The sequence below is a fragment of the Bos javanicus genome, chromosome 20 (genome assembly GCF_032452875.1).
Source record: "Bos javanicus breed banteng chromosome 20, ARS-OSU_banteng_1.0, whole genome shotgun sequence".
In the NCBI taxonomy this organism is placed as follows: Eukaryota; Metazoa; Chordata; class Mammalia; order Artiodactyla; family Bovidae; genus Bos; species Bos javanicus.
Window position 1 is genome coordinate 24,374,440 of NC_083887.1, and position 19,856 is coordinate 24,394,295.

The following is a 19,856-nucleotide window of genomic DNA, read 5'->3' on the forward strand; positions in this document are numbered from 1 at the left end:
CCAGCCAAGCTTTCAACCATTATGTATATGGCTTGTGTATGGACATCAAACTTTCTTTATATTATAATACAGATGTTCAAGAGCAGTTTCATAGTCCCACTAGACGATGGTGAAGCATTTATGAAAAGGCTTACTGCTAGTTTAGAAAACTGACCTCCAATCTTGATGAAGGGTGACCCTTCTAATTTTTCCTATTACTATGTAAATAGCACAAGATTCTCACCAATAAATATCCTCATTTTGTATAAACAGATTCCTAGCTTTCTCAGTAGTGGAGGGCCGATCTTCATAAATTCTTTTGAGAATGCTCTGGCTTGTCCCCAAATCAATCCATGCTGAGTTTACTATTCAGATCAGATTATTACCAGGCAGTTGGAGTGGTCAAATTCCCACAACCAATTTTCTATTAAAAATCCCAAGTAATTGAAATGGGAGGAAGGTATCCAGTAAAAGTCAGTGTGAATAATTTAGCAGAGTAGCTGTCTGCAGCCTCCAAGGCAACAAATTCAAGGCATTTTATTAGAGGATTGACAAAGCCAGTTTTCTCCAGAGCCTCTGGCTGCAACCCACCCATCTCATCAAGAACAAGGAGAGTGGGGAAACAAGCCAGCCTGGGGGATTGAGGATTAATCCTTGCCTGATACCTAAGTGATCCTGTGAATGCCAAATGTGAACAGTGATGCTGTACTTGATATTTTTGTAAAAGTCCATGTTGAGATACATCATAACTGACTGCAGAGATCACTAAACAGGGGCCCTGTGTTCCTCCCTGGCTCTATCAGTCTCTTCAAGGGGTAGACCCATCTGCTAGTGATAGAGATAGGCTGATTGCTGTTTTATTAAACTCACCTCAAATATCAATTGAGTGACATTTCTAATTTTTTTTTTTTTCCTGCTTCTAGTTAACTAGAACAAAATTCTCACAAATAAATGCCCTCTATCCCTAGTCAGGACTAGTCAGAAGTTGGGGACACAAATGACAGAAACCCAACTCAAATTAAATCCAGTAAAAAGAGAACTTGTTTATGCATGCTGCTGTTTAAGAATTGAAAACTATAAGGCTGAATGAGGCTGCAGATTAGATTGAAGTTCACTGGATAAGATATCTGGAAGTCAACAAACCAGGTCAGAATCTCCATGACTCAAGGGCCCTATTGTCAGAGGGGTAGAGATGGACATCCAATACCAGAAAAAGATGTCTGGAAGAATAATGTGATGCGTAATAAAATCAAAATGAGAGGTTCTGGATGTTCAGTGAGCTATTCCAATTACCTATATGTTCATAGAAGTCATTTAAAGTTGCTGTGAACACTATGGCCAACTGTTATGGATTAAATTATGCCCCCCAACCCACCACAAAGTTCATATATCAAAGTTTTACCTTCTTCTATCCTTGTAAGTTCTTGGCTGAGACCCTTGTTCAGTTCAGTCGCTCAGTTGTGTTCCACTCTTTGCAACCCCATGGACCGCATGCAGCACACCAGGCTTCCCTGTCCATTACCAACTCCTGGAGTTTACTCAAACTCATGCCCATTGAGTTGGTGATGCCATCCAGCCATCTCATCCTCTGTCATCCCCTTCTCTGCCTGCCTTGTAATAAAAGACAGATTAACAAATAAGAGAAGAAACAAACAGAAGTTTAATAACTTGTATACATCATGTTGGAGAAGGCAATGGCACCCCACTCTTATGAGAGTACCCAGTGAAAGAGGAATAACTCTCCAAGGTGGCTTAGAACTCCAGCTTAAATTGCATCTTCAGTTAAAGACAAAAGAAAGAAAGATGTGGGAGGAGGCCAGTCCTGGGAGGTTACCTAGAAAAATAAGGTCAGCAGAGTATAGTTTGTTATACAGATTTAAGCAGGTACTTTCTCCATTATGATTCAGAATCATCCATCTCTTCCTATTTCAGAGAGACAGGGAGATACCTTTACAATGGAGAGTTCCTTCATAAACGCAAATATTCCTTACAAAAGGATAACTCCTACTTCTGTGTCTGCTGTTTCTCAAGACAATCAGCTCAAAATAAACCTTATGACAAAGAGGCATATTCTGCTCCCCTTCAGTATTTGTTCCCCTGGCTCTTCTCCTGCAAGGTCACCTCTGGCAGACTGTCCCTTAACTAAGATTACATCTTCTCTCAAGGCAGTTCACTACTCCCACGACTCTCTTCCTCCCCCAGAGTCACAGGCCTAGAGATGGAAAGAGAGCTGCTGGTGGCCACCCTGGGCCACTGTACTATCTCTTCTGCTTCTTTATGACCACACTTCTGCAAATAAGCCCTTTCCAAATCATCCTAATTTGGGTGTGACATCTGCTTCTCAGACTGATAGAGCTCTCTATAAAACAGTGATGGAAAAACTGAAAGACTAAGCCTTCTTTTCTCCTCCACCTGGAAAAAGAGTCATATATAGTGTCCATAGTACACTGGACCCTAACATGAAAAGCCCATGTCAGATGATAGAATCTTTCAAATGTGCCATTTGTCCTTAGAAATCACTCACTTAAATAATAATGTAGGCATTGCTATTGCTTTGGGGGGGTCTTTTTCATCTTTGCTTCCTAATTAAATCTTAGAATCTGCAGCCACAGAATAGAAGTCAGCTTATTAATTGAAACCTGTCTTTGTCCGTAATTTTGACTGCTCTGTATTTCCACCTGTGCCATGGTGAGCAATGTGTCATGCTTTTGTTTTTATTTTTTCAGAGTTTAATATCTGAAAAGTAAAAAAAGGCTACAGTGGTATGGATTTAATCCCCTGGGAAAACACTACAATGTTTAAACATTTGGGGTTCGTGGGGGTTCCCTTTCCTTTTTCCAGTGACCTCAGCTCCTTCTCTCATTTCACCAGTTCCACATTTAATCATTTGCTACTTCAAAGGCTAATTGCCTGTTTATTTAATGTCTATTAGCTACTTGGCATAGCATGTTATTTTCCTTCTCAAGGCCACTGACCCTATGAGGCAGATCTAGTCATCCCATTTTTAGAACCAAGGAGACAAGGTCAGGAAGGTCATCCCTTCAATGTGGCCCAGCTGGTGAGTGGCAAAGGATGGGAAGGCACCAGGTCAAGGTGCCCCCCAGAGCATAATCCACGCCACCGCTGCCTGCTGCCCTTTGACCTGCTCACTCTTCCCACCTTGTCAGTTCAGTTCAGACCTTCACCTGAACCTGTAATGCTCCACCTGGAATGTGTTCCCACCGTGATCCTTCTCTCTGCCTGATATAGACCTCATCTCGAGCATTTCCTCCATGGCTGACTTTACCTAGCTGTGCATGCTCAGTCACTCAGTCATGTCCCACTCTTTGTGACCCCCCAATGGCCTGTAGCGCACCAGGCTCCTCTGTCCATGGGATTTTCCAGGCAAGATTACTCCAGTGAGTTGCCATTTCCTATCCAACTGTGTGGCAGAGTTATTAGCAGATTAATACACAGCTGCTGCTGCTGCTAAGTCACTTCAGTCGTGTCCGACTCTGTGTGACCCCAGAGATGGCAGCCCACCAGGCTCCCCCGCCCCTGGGATTCTCCAGGCAAGAACACTGGAGTGGGTTGCCGTTTCCTTCTCCAATGCATGAAAGTGTAAAGTGAAAGTGAAGTCACTCAGTCGTGTCCGACTTTTATCGACCGAATGGACTGCAGCCTACCAGGCTCCTCCGTCCATGGGATTTTCCAGGCAAGAGTACTGGAGTGGGGTGCCATTGCCTTCTCTGAAGTTAACACACAGAAATAAGAACAAATGTTTTCCAGAATTTCACTCAGAGATATAATCATCTTGCTTGTGGGATGTTTTTGTCTCCTAAGCTAGAACTTCTGTTTCTTAAGCTTGAGGCAATATTATCTATATATTTCTTTAGCACCCCCATCCCATCCACCCTCCCCACAGTCTATTTTGGTCTTTTGCACATAGGACATCCTCAACACATGCTACTGACTGACTGGAAGAGTTAAAACACTGGAAATTTCGAAAAGTTTTGCTTGTGAAGGGGAAGTACACCATTCCTCCCGTCCATTTTTTTTTTATTTAGTTTTTTTATTGAAGAATAATTGCTTTACAGAATTTTGTTGTCTTCTGTCACACCTCAACATGAATCAGTCATAGGTATACATATACCCCCTCCCTTTTGAGCCTCCCTCCCATCTCCCTCCCCATCCCACCCCTCTAGGTTGATACAGAGCCCCTGTTTGAGTTCCCTGAACCATACAGCAAATTCCCATTGGCTATCTATTTTACACATGGCCTTCCGGCCTTTTTAAAGAAATATTTTCTAAAGAATACTATATTTTCCCTTGTGATATTTTCCTGTGTGATTTCCCTGAGGCACTAAACAGGAGATGTCAGAATGACAGGTGGATAGATTCATCTGCACTCCATGCTCTGCTCTGTTCTGTCTGTCACGCCTTTATGAATTTTAAAGGAAAGGAAAGGGAATCTTTAGGTCAGGTACTCATCTGTTGAAAGGCTCTGTAGGACAGCCTACGGGAAAGAGAGGCCTTGCGGTTTCATCAAGAGTCGGAACACTGCTTATATGTTTTGCCTGACCACTGACTTTCTTAGAAGGGGGCTTTGGTTGTTACTCACATTCTATGCCTCAATATTAAATCTCAAAATGAAGGAAACTCCTTCTTGTCTAAGGACATGGGGTGCAGGGTAAAGGGACACTGCAATTCAAAGATACAACTAGCTCAATGTGATGTGAAGGACCCTGGAGAGACTCCTCACCCCTCAAATATCTCCTGTTGGTCTGCTCGAGGACAGAAAAAGAAGACTCATCTTCGTTAAGGCGGCAAGGGCCTGGTTAAAATACAAATGTATTATCTAGGAAGACATGATACTACTTTGCTTTTGTTCCCGAGATCACATTTCACCCACATTTTAATGTTTCTGAACCAAGCAAAATGCGTTTTTATAATCAATGTGACTCATCAATGTAGTAGTGCTTATTTCTCATGAACAGCTAAGTTCATTATTATTAAATAGATAAGAATCTCTGTAAAATTTGCTAAAACTTGAGACACCTGGACCCCATAGGAACAGGTGCCTATTCAAGAGGCCTGGAAAGTGACGAGGAATTTGCATTTGCAACAAGGACCCCAGGAGATTCTGAGCTGGAAGCCCTGCTTCAAGAATCTCCCAGTCATTTTTTGGGTTCAGGGAATATGATCTTTATGGATCTTAATAGTCAGTTTGTAAGTTGTGTCCTATGGAAGCTGCTTGGGTCCTCAGTCACTGGGTGTGCAATTCATAACCAGGCACTGGGGAGAGAGTTGCCCTTTAAGTATGGCAATCATGGGTCCTGTGTTTTCTCAGTTCAACTGTGCTCTGCCATTTTTCCCTGCTGCTGCTAAGTCGCTTCAGTCATGTCTGACTCTGTGCGACCCCATAGAAGGCAGCCCACCAGGCTCCCCCGTCCCTGGGATTCTCCAGGCAAGAATACAGGAGTGGGTTGCCATTTCCTTCTCCAATGCATGAAAGTGAAAAGTGAAGTCGCTCAGTCATGTCTACTCCTAGAGACCCCATGGACTGCAGCCTACCAGGCTCCTCCATCCATGGGATCTTCCAGGCAAGAGTACTGGAGTGGGTTGCCATTGCCTTCTCCGATTTTCCCCTGAAATGCTCTTATTTTGGCATCTAAACTCCATCTCCCAGATGCCTTTCATTTTCAAACATTTCAGATACTTAAGTAAATTAGGTGAGTTTCTGTCCTTGAGAAACTTACTCTAGTGAGTAGGTCTTGCAAACTGACCTGAGCAGGATTACTGGTATTAAAATGTGAGCCACCTAGGAATTGTTAAACCAAGAATGTCAGCTACTCTCCTCTACAACTTTGTTACCTGGTTATGATCAAAGCAAGCCACCGGCAAAATTCTGCTGCTCTTATAGACACTTATTAATAAGAAGTTTCTATAACCTTGTGTGCAAGATTCTCTCAAAACAATTGCCGGTATTTGAGGCAGAAATCTATCACCAGTATAGCCATCATGGGGCAACCAGAATCCTCCAAAATTCATGACAGGACCCAAGACAAAGTAAAGGCTTTCCTGAGGATCATTCTAAGGGTGCAGATTGTAATTTTAGCTGAATATGTATGTCCTACTCAGACAAGAGTGGAAGGTTTCTAAACTATTTGAACTTATGGGCTTATCTTGAATATCTTTTTATTTTCAAGGAGATTCCATTTCTAACTTTCATCATGTTAATCAAATGCCACCAATTTCACCAAAAAAAAAAAAAAAAATTCTGACATGAACTATGCTAATTGGCAAAGTACCCATACTGATGGAGATGTGAATAACAGAAGCTCTTTGCCTTTGGATTTTGCATTCTTGATTAAAGTCCAGAAATATTTGGTTAGAGCCTAAACTAGGTAGCGCCGGTACAAGACAGCACTGTATATTCAGAAGAATTTAGTAACAACAGATCCCTTAGGACTAGGGCTCTGGCAGAAGCATGCAACCAGGCTCTGAGGACACAGACAAGGGAGGGACTAATTCTGTCTGGCAGATGGGAAGTGACGGGGTAAGGACAGAATATCTTCATAGAAAAGATGGCCCAAGCTGTCTGTGTTTAAATGGGTAGAAATGTATCAATCAGGCAGATCCAGGGTATCATAGCTTTGACTAGGTCCATCTAGTCAAAGCTATGGTTTTTCCAGTAGTCATGTATGGATGTGAGAGTTGGACTATAAAGAAAGCTGAGCACCAAAGAATTGATGGTTTTGAACTGTGGAGTTGGAGAAGACTTGAGAGTCCCTTGGACTGCAAGGAGATCCAATTAGTCAATCCTAAAGAAAATCAGTCCTGAATATTCATTGGAAAGACTGATGCTGAAGATGAAACTCCAGAACTCTGGCCACCTGATGCAAAGAACTGACTCCTTGGAAAAGACTGTGATGCTGGGAAAGATTAAAGGCAGGAGAAGGGGACGACAGAAGATGAGATGGTTGGATGGCATCATCTACTTGATGGACATGAGTTGAGCAAGCTCCAGGAATTGGTGATGGACAGGGAAGCCTGGTGGGCTGCAGTCCGTGGGGTCACAAAGAGTCGGAAACAACTGAGCGACTGAACTAAACCAAACTGAGCAAAGGGAAACAACGTCAGCCTAACACAAAGTCTTGAGAAACTACATACCTCACTAGGGGTGGGTAAACATGATGGGGAAGATGGGTTAGAACCATAACCAAGAACTAGACAACAAAGAACCATCTAGACTCTGCTCTAGGGTTTGTTCTTTATCTGGTGGGCATCCAGATGTGAGACAACAATCTCTTACCTAGTTCAACTTTGGTTCAGAACATAGGTCATCAAACTGTGAGACCAACATAGATCTAGACTAGGTCAGCCTTCTTCCCAAGCCTTTCTAACTGAAGTCCCCAGAGCCCTGAATATCCACTCCATCCATATTGTTTCTTTCCATAAAAAATCCAAGTAGTAAGACCAGGGTTCGTAGAGCCATTTACTGGTTGGTTGAAAGGGTGATTTGGACAAGTTTCTTTATCTCTCTGACCCTCAGTGTCCTCAATCTGTAAAATAGAGACAATTATATCTTATTCTAAGGATTGTTATGAAGATCAACACTGTGCTTGGTACAGGGGAAATGGTCAGTTAATTTTATTTTTAGTGTCTATGTCTTTTAAACCTGTATCATTATTTTTCCTTATTTATGAATTCTTAGAATGAATGAGATCTATGTTATACAAGTGGTAACTTATCTCACTATAACTAGAGATTACCATTCATTGACCACATGCCAAAACTCTTACTCTAAACCCTTTATCTAAAAGTTTAGTCCCTGAGGCTCCCCAACCCTACTAAATTCCACAAATCTCTCTTATCTGTCTATTGGTCTCATCAGTGTGAGGCTCTCTTGTCTCCAGAGAAAACTACAAGAAATATTTTCTATTTCTAGCCCCAGAAGCAGCAAGAAAATCACAGATAACAGCTCAAAAGCTCTTTTTCCTTCCTGTTTTTTTTAATTTTCATATTAATATATATAACAGATCTAAGCTTTGAAAATCATGATGGCCAGTGGGCTGGCAGGGCTGCCTTCCACTGTCTTAGTCAGAACAAATCTAACCTTAGTGCCCTTGGCAACTGTTTCCTGCAGGAGAAACATCTCTTTTTCTAAGGAAACTACATTAACCCTAGCAGGATTTTCAAAGGAAGGCCAGAAATTTCCCCCACCCAATAACCTCAGATATGCAGATGACACCACCCTTTTGGCAGAAAGCAGAGAGGAACTAAAGAGCCTCTTGATGAATGTGAAAAAGGAGAGTGAAAAAGTTGGCTTAAAACTCAACATTCAAGAAACAAAGATCATGGTATCTGGTCCCATCACTTCATGGCAAATAGATGGGGAAACAATGAAACAGTGACAGACTTTATTTTCTTGGGCTCCAAAATCACTGCAGATGGTGACTGCAGCCATGAAATTAAAAGATGCTTGCTCCTGGGAAGAAAAGCTCTGACAAACCTAGAACAGTATATTAAAATGCAGAGACATTACTTTACCGACAAAGCTCCATAGTGTCAAACCTATGGTTTTTCCAGTAGTCATGTATCAGTATGAAAGTTGGACTATAAAGAAGGCTGAGCACTGAAGAATTGATACTTTTGAACTGTGGTGTTGAAGAAGACTCTTGAGAGTCACTTGGACTGCAAGGAGATCAAACCAGTCGATCCTAAAGGAAATCAATCCTGAGTATTCATTGGAAGGACTGATGCTGAAGCTGAAGCTCCAATATTCTGGCTACCTGAAGCAAAGACCTGACTCATTAGAAAAAACGCTGATGCTGGGAAAGATTGAAGACAGGAGGAGACGGGGACAACAGAGAGCAAGATGGTTGGACGGCATCACCAACTCAATGGACTTGAGTCTGAACAAGCTCCAGGAGATGGTGAAGGAAAGGGAAGCCTGGCATGCTGCAGTCCATGGGGTTGCAAAGAGTCTGACACCACTGAGTGCCTGAACAACAACTCCCAAGCCCTCCCAATTCTGTACAGCCCCTGAATGACACACTGTAGCCCATCTGCCCTTGATGGTAACCCCCATCAAAAGCTCCAGTCATTATAACAATTTCCACATTACCCCAATAACTAGTTGGCAAGGCCAGGAATGTTGAATCTGAAACCAGGCGGGGCCCTGTGTGGTTCCCAGGTGGAAGACTTTCTGTCCTCTGTTTCTTGTGGACAGGACTCCAGCCTCCATGACCTTCCCTGAGGTCCACAGTTACTAATCAAGGGAGGAGCAGCCGAGAAACCACCTGAGGCAAAATTAAAGGAACCAGGGAAGCTCATAAAGATTTGGAGACTTACCACCTGGGGGGAATGCACACATCTTATCAGAGACCCCATCTTTGAATCACTGTTGTTAAACGCCACCAAATTCTCCCTAGGGAGACAGACAGTTTTCAAGGCAGAAGCCCTCTGTGTCTCCCTTTGCCTGGCAAAGCAATAAAGCTATCCTTTATACTTGACCTAAAACTCTGAGATTTAATTTGGCATCAGCGTCAGAGAGGCCAGGCTTTCGGTAACAAATCCATAAGGGAAGATTTGCAGTGGGGTGAGATGATCAAAGGAAGAGCAGAGTTCTCTGACCATGTGCTGAGACCAGGAGTCCTCAGGTTTGGAAAACCAGTGGCTGGGGCCAGTGTGTGGAATGTCACTGACCGAGCAAAATGTTGTCAGACTGCTTCCATCACTTTCCCCAGAGTCAGTGTCTGCCCTGGTGAAAACTGTAACAAAGACAGCCTTTGTCACAGCCAGTGCCATGGGACAGAAGGAAGAGGGCCCATGGCACAGGTCTCTGGGAAAACAGAAATAGGCTTCACCATTTCTTGCACCCTTGAAATTAAGTGGATGTTGCGTTCCCATATTTATGACAAACATAAAGCCCAGTGCATTTGCTAATAAACCCAAGTTTAAAATCTCAGCTTGCAAGAGGAAAAATTAGGGAAAAAATCCTCTCATCAATTGCTCTTCCACCAAGACGATAACCTGAATGGTCCTTATTAGAAATATCTCACTACAGGCAATAATAACAATAATCACAATGTTAAGTAATGACTAAATAATAAGTATAAGCAGACTTCTTGTTCATAGTGGCTCCTGGTGGTAAATGTGTCTGATAAAGCTTAGAATCCATATTTCATGGTGGGATGCTCCAGAGACTCAGCCTTATACCTGGCATTGTAACAACCCATAGTCAAGCCTCTTGAGTTTGATACTTGTGTAGGTTGGGGCAGACAGAGGGAATGTGATGCTCTTTCAGTCTTTTATGGAAATTAATATCATCACAGGGGTTGTGAGACATATCACCACACACCAATCAGAATGGGTAAAATGAAAAATAGTGACACCCTCAAATGCTGGTGAGGATGCAGACATTTGTATATTGCTGGTGGGAATGTAAAATGGCAACAATCACTTTGGAAAATAGTTGGGCAATTTCTTAAAAAAACAAAATAAACATGTAAATATCATATGAAACATCGGTTGTATTCCTGGGCATTTATTCTAGAGGAATAAAATTTATGTTCACACAGAAACACACACTTGAAGTTTAAAGCAACTTTATAATAGCTAAAAACTATAAAAACCAATATAGGTTTGGCCACCCAATGCGAAGAGACTACTCAATGGAAAAGATGCTGTTGCTGGGAAAGATTGAAGGCAAAAGCAGGAGAAGGAGGTAGCAGAGGATGAGATGGTTGGCTGGCATCACCAACTCAATGGACATGAATCTGAACAAACTCCAGGAGATAGTGGAAGACAGAGGAGCCTGGTGTGCTGCAGTCCTTGGGGTCACAAAGAGTTGGACACAACTTAGCAACTGAACAACAACATAAAACCAAACAATGTCCTTCAACACGTTGAGGTACATCCAGACTGTGGAAAGCTACTCAGCCATAAAAAGGGATGAACTATTGATACATGCAACCACTTGGATGAATGTCCAGGAAATTATGCTGCGGTAGCCATCCTGCAGAAACAAGATGGACTCCCATCCAAAATGCAGTTCAAACGTTGATACTAATGACTCTACACACACATCAAGAGGGTATGAAAGATTTATGACTCACATAATATGGTTATCAAGAGTCAGCTAGATGGGCTTACCAAGCAGCCCAAAAATGACTTGAGGAGGCCCGGAAAGAAGACTGGCTTGGGGTTTTTTATTGTGGTTATTATCTATAAGGGTGGAGCTGGGGTGAGGGATCCCCCACACAGTAGGGGTCACATGGTCGGAATCTCCCACCAGCACCAAAGGAAAGAATTTGGGCTTTCTAATCAGCTTGCCTAGTTTCAGGATGTAAGGGGCAGAGGGAAGGGTGAGGTAGGAAACTGTCAGCAAACATCCAAAAATGGAGTTCGGTTCAGTCACTCAGTCGTGTCCGACTCTTTGCGACCCCATGGACTGCAGCACGTCAGGCCTCCCTGTCCATCACCAACTCCTGGAGCTCACTCAGACTCATGTCCATAGCATCAGTGATGCCATCCAACCATCTCATCCTCTGTCATCCCCCTCTTCTCCTGCCTTCAATCTTTCCCAGCATCAGGGTCTTTTCCAATGAGTCAGTTCTTCCCATTAAGTGCCAAAGCATTGGAGTTTCAGTTTCAGCATCAGTTCTTCCAATGAATATTCAGGACTGATTTCGTTTAGGATTGATGGGTTGGATCTCCTTGCAGTCCAAGGGACTCTCAAGAGTTCTCCAACACCACAGTTCAAAAGCATCAATTCTTCTGCGCTCAGCTTTCTTTACAGTCCAACTCTCACATCTATACATGATTACTGGAAAAACCATAGCCATGACTAGATGGACCTTTGTCGGCAAAGTAATGTCTCTGCTTTTTAATATGCTGTCTAGATTTGTCATAGCTTTTCTTCCAAGGAGCAAGTGTCTTTTAATTTCATGGCTGGAGTCACCATCGGCAATGACTTTGGAGCACCCCTCAACCCCCGCCAAAAAAAAAATGGAGTTAAGACTCTTTATTATGTGTGGTTACCAGGTAACTCAGTGGTAAAGAATCTGCCTGCCAACGCAGGAGATGAAGGAGAGGCAGATTTGATCCCTGGGTCAAGACGATCCCCTGGAGGAGATGATGACCTAGTCTAGTATTCTTGCCTGGGAAATCCCATAGACAGAGGAGCCTGGCGGGCTACAGTCCATGGGGTTGCAAGGAGTTGAACACAACTTAGAGACTGAGAACACGGCATGCAAAGAAAAAAAGCCAGTCTCAGAAGATTACTCACTGTCTCCTTTTATTTAGATAACATTTTTGAAATGATGCAGTTTCAGAAAGGGAAGAGATTTGTTAGTGGTTGCCAGGACAGAGGGGTGGAGGTAGGGTTGAGGGAGGTGGCATGGTGGTTGCACATGGCAACATGAGGGATCCTTGTGGTGCTGGAGCTGTCAGTATCCCCACTGTGATGGTGAATACACAAACCAGCATGGGTGAAAAAATTGCATAGAACAAATGAAAGCATGGAAATGTGAAAAGTATGGATGGCTTGCATCAATGTCAGCACTCTGGTTGTGATGTCATACAATAGCTTTGCAAAATGTTACCATTAGGAGAAAGTGACTCGATGGACTTGAGTTTGAGTGAACTCCGGGAGTTGGTGATGGACAGGGAGGCCTGGCGTGCTGCGATTCATGGGGTCGCAAAGAGTCGGACATGACTGAGCGACTGAACTGACTGAACTGACTGAGGAGTGGGTACATAGCTCTCTGTGTTGAGTCTTAAAACTGCATGTGAATACACAATTATCTCAAAACAGTATTTCAATTTTAGAAATGCTTAAATTGCAAATTCCCTGGCAGTCCAGCAGTTAAGACTCTGCACTTCCACTGCTGTGGGCCTGGGTTCAATCCCTGATGGAGAAACTAAGATCCCACAAACCACATGGCACAGCCAAAATAAGGAAAGCTTGTGTGATGGATGGGGAGTCTATGTGGATTATAGGACTCTCCTGGTTGGGAGAAAGAGCATGACTGAGTGAATGTCTCTGAACTGAGCCAACACACCCACTGCCACTATCGGGTCCTTATAAATTTATCTTCAACAATGCAAAGGCTAGCCATGGGTCAGACTCCATGATTATCATTGGAACCAAATACTGGATAAACTTTTAGAGGAACTGACTTGGAGGTACAGAGAAAGAAAGACAAGACAAAACTGAGAGGGGGACCTTTTAGCAATCATATTTACAATACGTGAATTAATAACAGAAAAATGTTCATGAAGAAATAATTAACTGATAACTATCTATGTAAGGGTATCACCTACAATTCAGTCATTCTCTAACTTTTTCAATGAAATATTCCATAAAAATAGAGGAAAGTAGATATTTACATACACATGGATAAAAGTCTTGTGTGCAGCCAGACAACCATCTCAAACCTGAAATACCTGTAAAATTTATGTAAATATCCCATTACATTCCATAACACATCTATGCTTACTGTGACATAACAGTAGCTTTTCAATTAAAAATTTTCAAATTTTAAAATTGTTAGGGGAAGCACACTGACTGAAACTGCCCACCCTGGCCAAGTACCATAGTTACCATTTGCATGAGTTGTTTTACGACAGGAGGTGCTGGTAAGGAACACAGAACCAGCAAGCTACCACCAACTAAAGATTTTGGGAAAGGCTGAAACGTGACACCATGTGCCCAACCACCTCCCAGAATCCTCGCTGACATCCATCTTGGCTAAGCAATGCATGTGCCACCAGGAAGGACTCTGAATCAGAATGACTGGCCAAAAAGAACCTGAAAACTAATCCCATTACCATAAAACCCGAGACTGTGAGCCACGTGGCAGAGCAGTTCTCCTGGTTTCCCTTACTCTACTGCTCTCTGTCTGGGCACCCCGTCCCAATAAAATCTCTTGCTTTGTCAGCACATGTGTCTCCTCAGACAATTCATTTCCAAGTGTTAGACAAGAGCCCACTTTCGGGCCCCCCTTTCTGCAACAAAATTGTATGAAAAATTAAGTAGTTTGAGCAATATTGGCCTCTAGGAGTATGACTGCTACATGGCTCATACATGCTTGCATTTCAGGTACACAGCCTCTGTTGCAAAAAAGCACAGCTCTACATTTTTCCGAAGGCTTTAAATGAAATTTTTCTTTAAAAAAAAAAGAGTCTAGGCTGCACTCGCCCTCTGCAATGGCCCACACTCTGTCTGTAGGGCGTGTTTCTCTCTCTATCTGAATAAATCCACTTCTTACCTAAAAAAAAGTCTAAACTTCAACTTTGCGTCTTTGCCCACACTCCTCCTTCCATCTAGAACACTTTCCTCAGCCTTTCTCCCCATGAATCTCTGTCTATGACTTAAGTCCCAAGTAAAACGCTGCCTCCATGAATCCACCTCAAACTTTCTGAGGCAGAATGCATTTCCTCCTTCTCTGCACAGTATTCTTTTTTTCTTTGTACAGTATTCCTAAACCCACTTCTATTTTAGTCATTGTCCTCCCACTTCAGTTCAGTTGCTCAGTCGTGTCCACCTCTTTGCGACCCCATGGACTGCAGCACGCCAGGCTTCCCCGTCCATCACCAGTCCCACAGCTTGCTCAAACTCACGTCCATTAAGGAGGTGATGCCAACCAACCATCTCATCCTCTGTCGTCCCCTTCTCCTCCTGCCTTCAATCTTTCCCAGCATCAGGGTCTTTTCCAAGGAGTCAGTTCTTCGCATCAGGTGGCCAAAGTATTGGAGCCTCAGCATCAGTCCTTCCAATGAATATTCAGGACTGATTTCTTCCCTCTTAGGTACAGAAGTTACTCTCAGAAGGGGCATGTGTACATGTCTAATAGGTTGTTTCTATCTTCTAGGTATGCTATTCCTTCTGATTGACCATTGCTTTCTTTCTATTCTTGATGTTCAAATCTTAGCTCAGATGGCACCTCCTTGGATCGGGTGGTACTGGTGGATTGGTACCTCCAGGTTGGGTGGCCACCCAACCTGAAGTCAATATCTAGTCACCTTCATGCCCTCCTTAATTTATCAACATGGCATTTTTTTGTTTCTCTGTTAGTTTACATACTGTAAAATATACATAATATACAATTTACCATTTCAACTATTTTTAACTATACAATTCAGTGGCATTAGGCACATTCATAGTGTTGCGCAAGGATCATCACTATCCATTGCCAAGACTTTATTCATCTTCCCAAACAGAACCTCTGTACTAATTAAACAGTAACTCCCCATTACCCCTCTCCTCCCACCCCTGGCAATCCCTATTACACACTCTGTCTCTACTAATTTACCTAATCTATGTTATCTCATATAAAGTGGAATCATTATACAACATTTACTCTTTTGTGTCTGGGTTATTTTCAATTAGCATAATGTTTTTCAAGTTTTTCCATGTTGTAGCATGTGTCAGAACTTCATCCTTTTAAAGATTGAATAATATTCTATTGTATATATATATTATACCACATTCATGCATTCATGCAGCAAAAGGCACTGTTGTTTCCACCATTTGACTATTGTGAATAATGTTGCTATGAAGATAGCTGCATAAATATCTGTTTAAATCTCTGCTTTTAATACTTTGGGGCATATACCCAGAAGTGAAATTGCTGGATCATATGGTAATTTTTGACAGACGACTCATTGGAAAAGTCCCTGATGCTGGGAAAGATTGAGGACAGAAGGAGAAGAGGGCATCAGAAGATGAGATGGCTGGACAGCATCACAGATGCAATGAATACGAACTTGGGCAAACTCTGGGAGATGGTGAGGGACAGGGAAGTCTGGCATGCTGCAGTCCATAGGGTCACAAAGAGTCGGAAATGACTGAGCAACTGAACAACAATGACAACATGGTAATTCTATGTTTAACTTTTTGAAAAACTGTCATACTGTCAGCATTCAGTTCAGTTCAGTTCAGTCGCTCAGTCGTGTCTAACTCTGTGACACTGTGAACTGCAGCATGCCAGGCCTCCCTGTGCTTTACCAACTACCAGAGCTTACTCAGACTCACGTCCATCAAGTCAGTGATGCCATCCAACCATCTCATCCTCTGTCGTCCCCTTTTCTTCCTGCCTTCAATCTTTCCCAGCATCAGGGTCTTTTCCAGTGAGTCAGTTCTTCGCATTAGGTGGCCAAAGTATTGGAGTTTCAGCTTCAGCATCAGTCCTTCCAATGAATATTCAAGACTGATTTCCTTTAGGATTGACTGGTTGGATCTCTTTACAGTCCAAGGAACTCTCAAGTGTCCTCAACACCACAGTTCAAAAGCATCAATTATTAGGCGCTCAGCTTTCTTTGTAGTCCAACTCTTACATCCATACATGACTACTGGAAAAACCAGAGCTTTGACTAGATGGACCTTTGTTGGGAAAGTAATGTCTCTGCTTTATAATATGCTATCTAGCTTGGTCATAGCTTTTCTTCCAAGGAGCAAGCATCTTTTAATTTCAAGGCTGCAGTCACCATCTGCAATGATTTTGGAACCCCAAAAAATAACATCTCTCACTGTTTCCGCATCTATTTGCCATGAAGTGATGGGACCAGATCTTCGTTTTCTGAATATTGAGTTTTAAGCCAACTTTTTCACTCTCCTGTTTCACTTTCATCAAGAGGCTCTTTAGTTCTTCTTTGCTTTCTGCCATAAGGGTGATGTCATCTGCATAGGTTATTGACATTTCTCCTGGCAACCTGATTCCAGCTTGTGCTTCTTCCAGCCCAGCATTTTTCGTGATGTACTCTGCACATAAGTTAAATAAGCGGAGTGACAATACACAGCCTTGATGTACTCCTTTCCTGATTTGGATCCAGTCTGTTATTCCATGTCCAGTTCTAACTGTTGCTTCTTGACCTGCATTCAGATTTCTCAGGAGGCAGGTCAGGTGGTCTGGTATTCCCGTCTCTTTCAGAATTTTCCACAGTTTGTTGGATCCACACAGTCAAAGGCTGTGATCAGTGTGTGATCAGTGTGTTCAATGAGCCAACAGATGTTGGCAATTTGATCTCTGGTTTCTCTACCTTTTCTAAAACCAGGTTGAACATCTAAAAGTTCATGGTTCACATACTGTTGAAGCCTGGCTTGGAGAATTTTGAGCATTAATTTACTAGGGTGTGAAATGAGTGCAATTGTGCGGTAGTTTGGGCATTCTTTGGCATTGCCTTTCTTTGGGATTGGAATGAAAACTAACCTTTTCCAGTCCTGTGGTTACTGCTGAGTTTTCCATATTTGCTGGCATATTGAGTGCAGCACTTTCACTCAGGACTAAGGCGCCTCTCCCACCACCTCTAGAACACTCCCAGTCAACTAGAGGATCTTTCTGGGGAATGCAAACCTAAAAAGGAAGATGCCTACAAATGCTGTAACTTGAGGGTTGATAACAAAAAGGTCAGCTCAATTGGAATTCCATCACCTCCACTAGCTTTGTTCATAGTGATGCTTCCTAAGGCCCATTTGACTTCACATTCCAGGATGTCTGGCTCTGGGTGAGTGATCACACCATCATGGTTATCTGGGTCGTGATGATCTTTTTTGTATAGTTCTTCTGTGTATTCTTGCCACCTCTTCATAATATCTTCTGCTTCAGTTAGGTCCATACCATTTCTGTCCTTTATTGTGCCTATCTTTGCATGAAATGTTCCCTTGGTAGCTCTAATTTTCTTGAAGAGATCTCTATAAGCATGGCATTTTGAAAATGCATTTGTTTGTCTGCTCCACTGGAATAAAACCTTCAGGAGAGGAAGGACCTGTCAATGCACAACGTGAGAGTCGCAAGTTAACCTCAGATAGCTCTGAGAGACTGCTCCAAACAGGCAGTGGAGGAAGATCAATACATAAGATTTTGATGAAGGGGGAGTTCAATGCAATCAAGTACTCATTTTACAAAAGGTTTTCTGCTAGTCACTGATGTCACCCTGAAGGGATTTAGTGCTTTTCTAGATATGAAGAGATGCGAGGACTGGGATCATGAAATCAGTTCCTGAAAATGTCTATCTAAAGACTTGTTCCACCAGTTTCCCTGGAGCACAGAGTGCCTCACTCTCCACCCTGAATTCCCCTCAGGGGACGTTGAAGGTCGGCAGCTGCAGCAGCACGGGGCTCAATCTCCAAAGAGGCAGATGGCAAGTGCCCTTGTTCTTGCTGTTGTTCAGTCCCTGGCCAAGTGCTCTTGGCAAGTGCCAATATGTAGTTGATAGACCACATCTATCTTTTCTTTCCCTGTGTCTCTAGTGCCTAGGACAAGCACACGGTGGACACTCAGAAGTTTTTGTTAAATAAATGAATGAAGTAGGTCCTCAGCAACTGTTCTCTCTGCTTTACTCTCTACTCCTCTTAAATCAAGGAGCCTCCCTGGTGGCTCAGTTAGTAAAGAATCTGCCTGCAATGCAGGAGACCCAGGTTCGATCCCTGGGTTGGGAAGATCACCTGGAGAAGGAAATGGCACCTACTGCAATATTCTTGTCTGGGAAATCCTATGGGAGAAGAGCCTGGTGGGCTACAGTGCATGGCGTCATAAGAGTCAGATGGGACTTAGTTTCTAAACCACCACCATATCCCTTAAATCAATGACAAATTACCTGAGGGCAGGGCTAGGTCTCATCATGTAACCTTAGCACTTAGCACACGGAAGACACCCAATAAATACTTACAGACTTAAATCCCCAAGATTTGCTTACAGCTTGATTTTCTCAGTTGCGTTCTCTAGATTCAGCCTGATGATTATGATTAGTAAGAAAGGAAGACTTTTCTCTGGCTTTTTAGGAAGCAAAAGAAAAGGCCCACTGAGGCCAGTTGCCCCCTAGGCATCTCTGCCTTGCTTCTTCTCTCATCCTTTTCCCTTTGATTTCTGGACCGAAGCACTTGCCAGAGCTAGGACTAAAGGCAGCAGAACAGCTGAAACTCTGTTAAATTACATCATCTGCCTCTGAGAATTGAGGCCTGCTGGCGGAGTCTTTGGTTCAGATAAAATACAAGTTCTGATATCCCAAGACTTCTCAAAATTTCAAACAACAGTCTTTGGAATAAAAAATTTAATGACTTTTAAGTAGTTCTCAGCCTGGTAATTCTGATCACACGTGCCACATGCAGGTAAATAATGTATTTTACTACTCCATACTGTATATAATAAATTACACATGCACACTACATATTGTACCTTATGTATAATAATGGGTTACTAAATGAGAATGGCACCAGGATCCATTTCCATGGATTTTCTACCCAAATCCTGCCAGCTCCCTTTACTATTAGAACACTTTTTATTTCAGCCAGCAGAATTTGAGACAAAAGAGGATAAGAAAAACCTCCTGGAATCTCAATATCAGCAGGCTCCAGAAGCATGCCAGATCACAACCACTTCCGCAGGGGCCCCACCACCTTCCCTGCTCCTCCCACCCTCTGTATTGGAGCCGCTGGCCTTCACCTGAGCCCAGCCTCCACAGTCTACTGCCTATATGATTCCCAGACAGGTAGCCTCAAGTCAACCTTTGTCTTTAGATTGACCTATAGGTTGACACCTCAATCGCCTCTCCAATTCTGCATCTCCCTGTATTAAAAGATCTCTTGAGGCTTTATCACTGCCAGGGCTCTGCCTCAGGTGATGGCCATTCTAGTGGGGCGAGCTTTGCTCACTGAGGGAGCACTGAGTCTTGGGTGTGAGAAGAGTAAGATTACTGTCTATCAAATGGAAATGCTAGTTTCAGAAACTTGGTTAACAAACAAAGAATAGGGAGTTTTATAAAACTCCAATTATGCCTTACAGCCACACCCAAAATCTGTCTCCAAATTCCTAGTTCCTAATATGTTTTTGTTTTTTTCCTAAAAAAAAAAAAAAAGTAATTTGCAGAGAATTCCCTGAGAGCCCAGTGGT

General features: G+C 42.8%; 1 long non-coding RNA gene across 2 annotated transcripts in view; it reads right to left on the reverse strand.

Moving 5' to 3' along the window:
• LOC133233591 (uncharacterized) overlaps window positions 1–15,244 on the reverse strand; it is a 42,776-nt gene extending 27,532 nt beyond the window's left edge. For both annotated transcript variants that reach the window (XR_009731771.1, XR_009731773.1), the window contains exon 1: window positions 1,382–15,244. This is a non-coding gene — a long non-coding RNA (uncharacterized LOC133233591). The remainder of the gene's footprint in view (window positions 1–1,381) is intronic.
• Window positions 15,245–19,856: the final 4,612 nt, after the last annotated feature.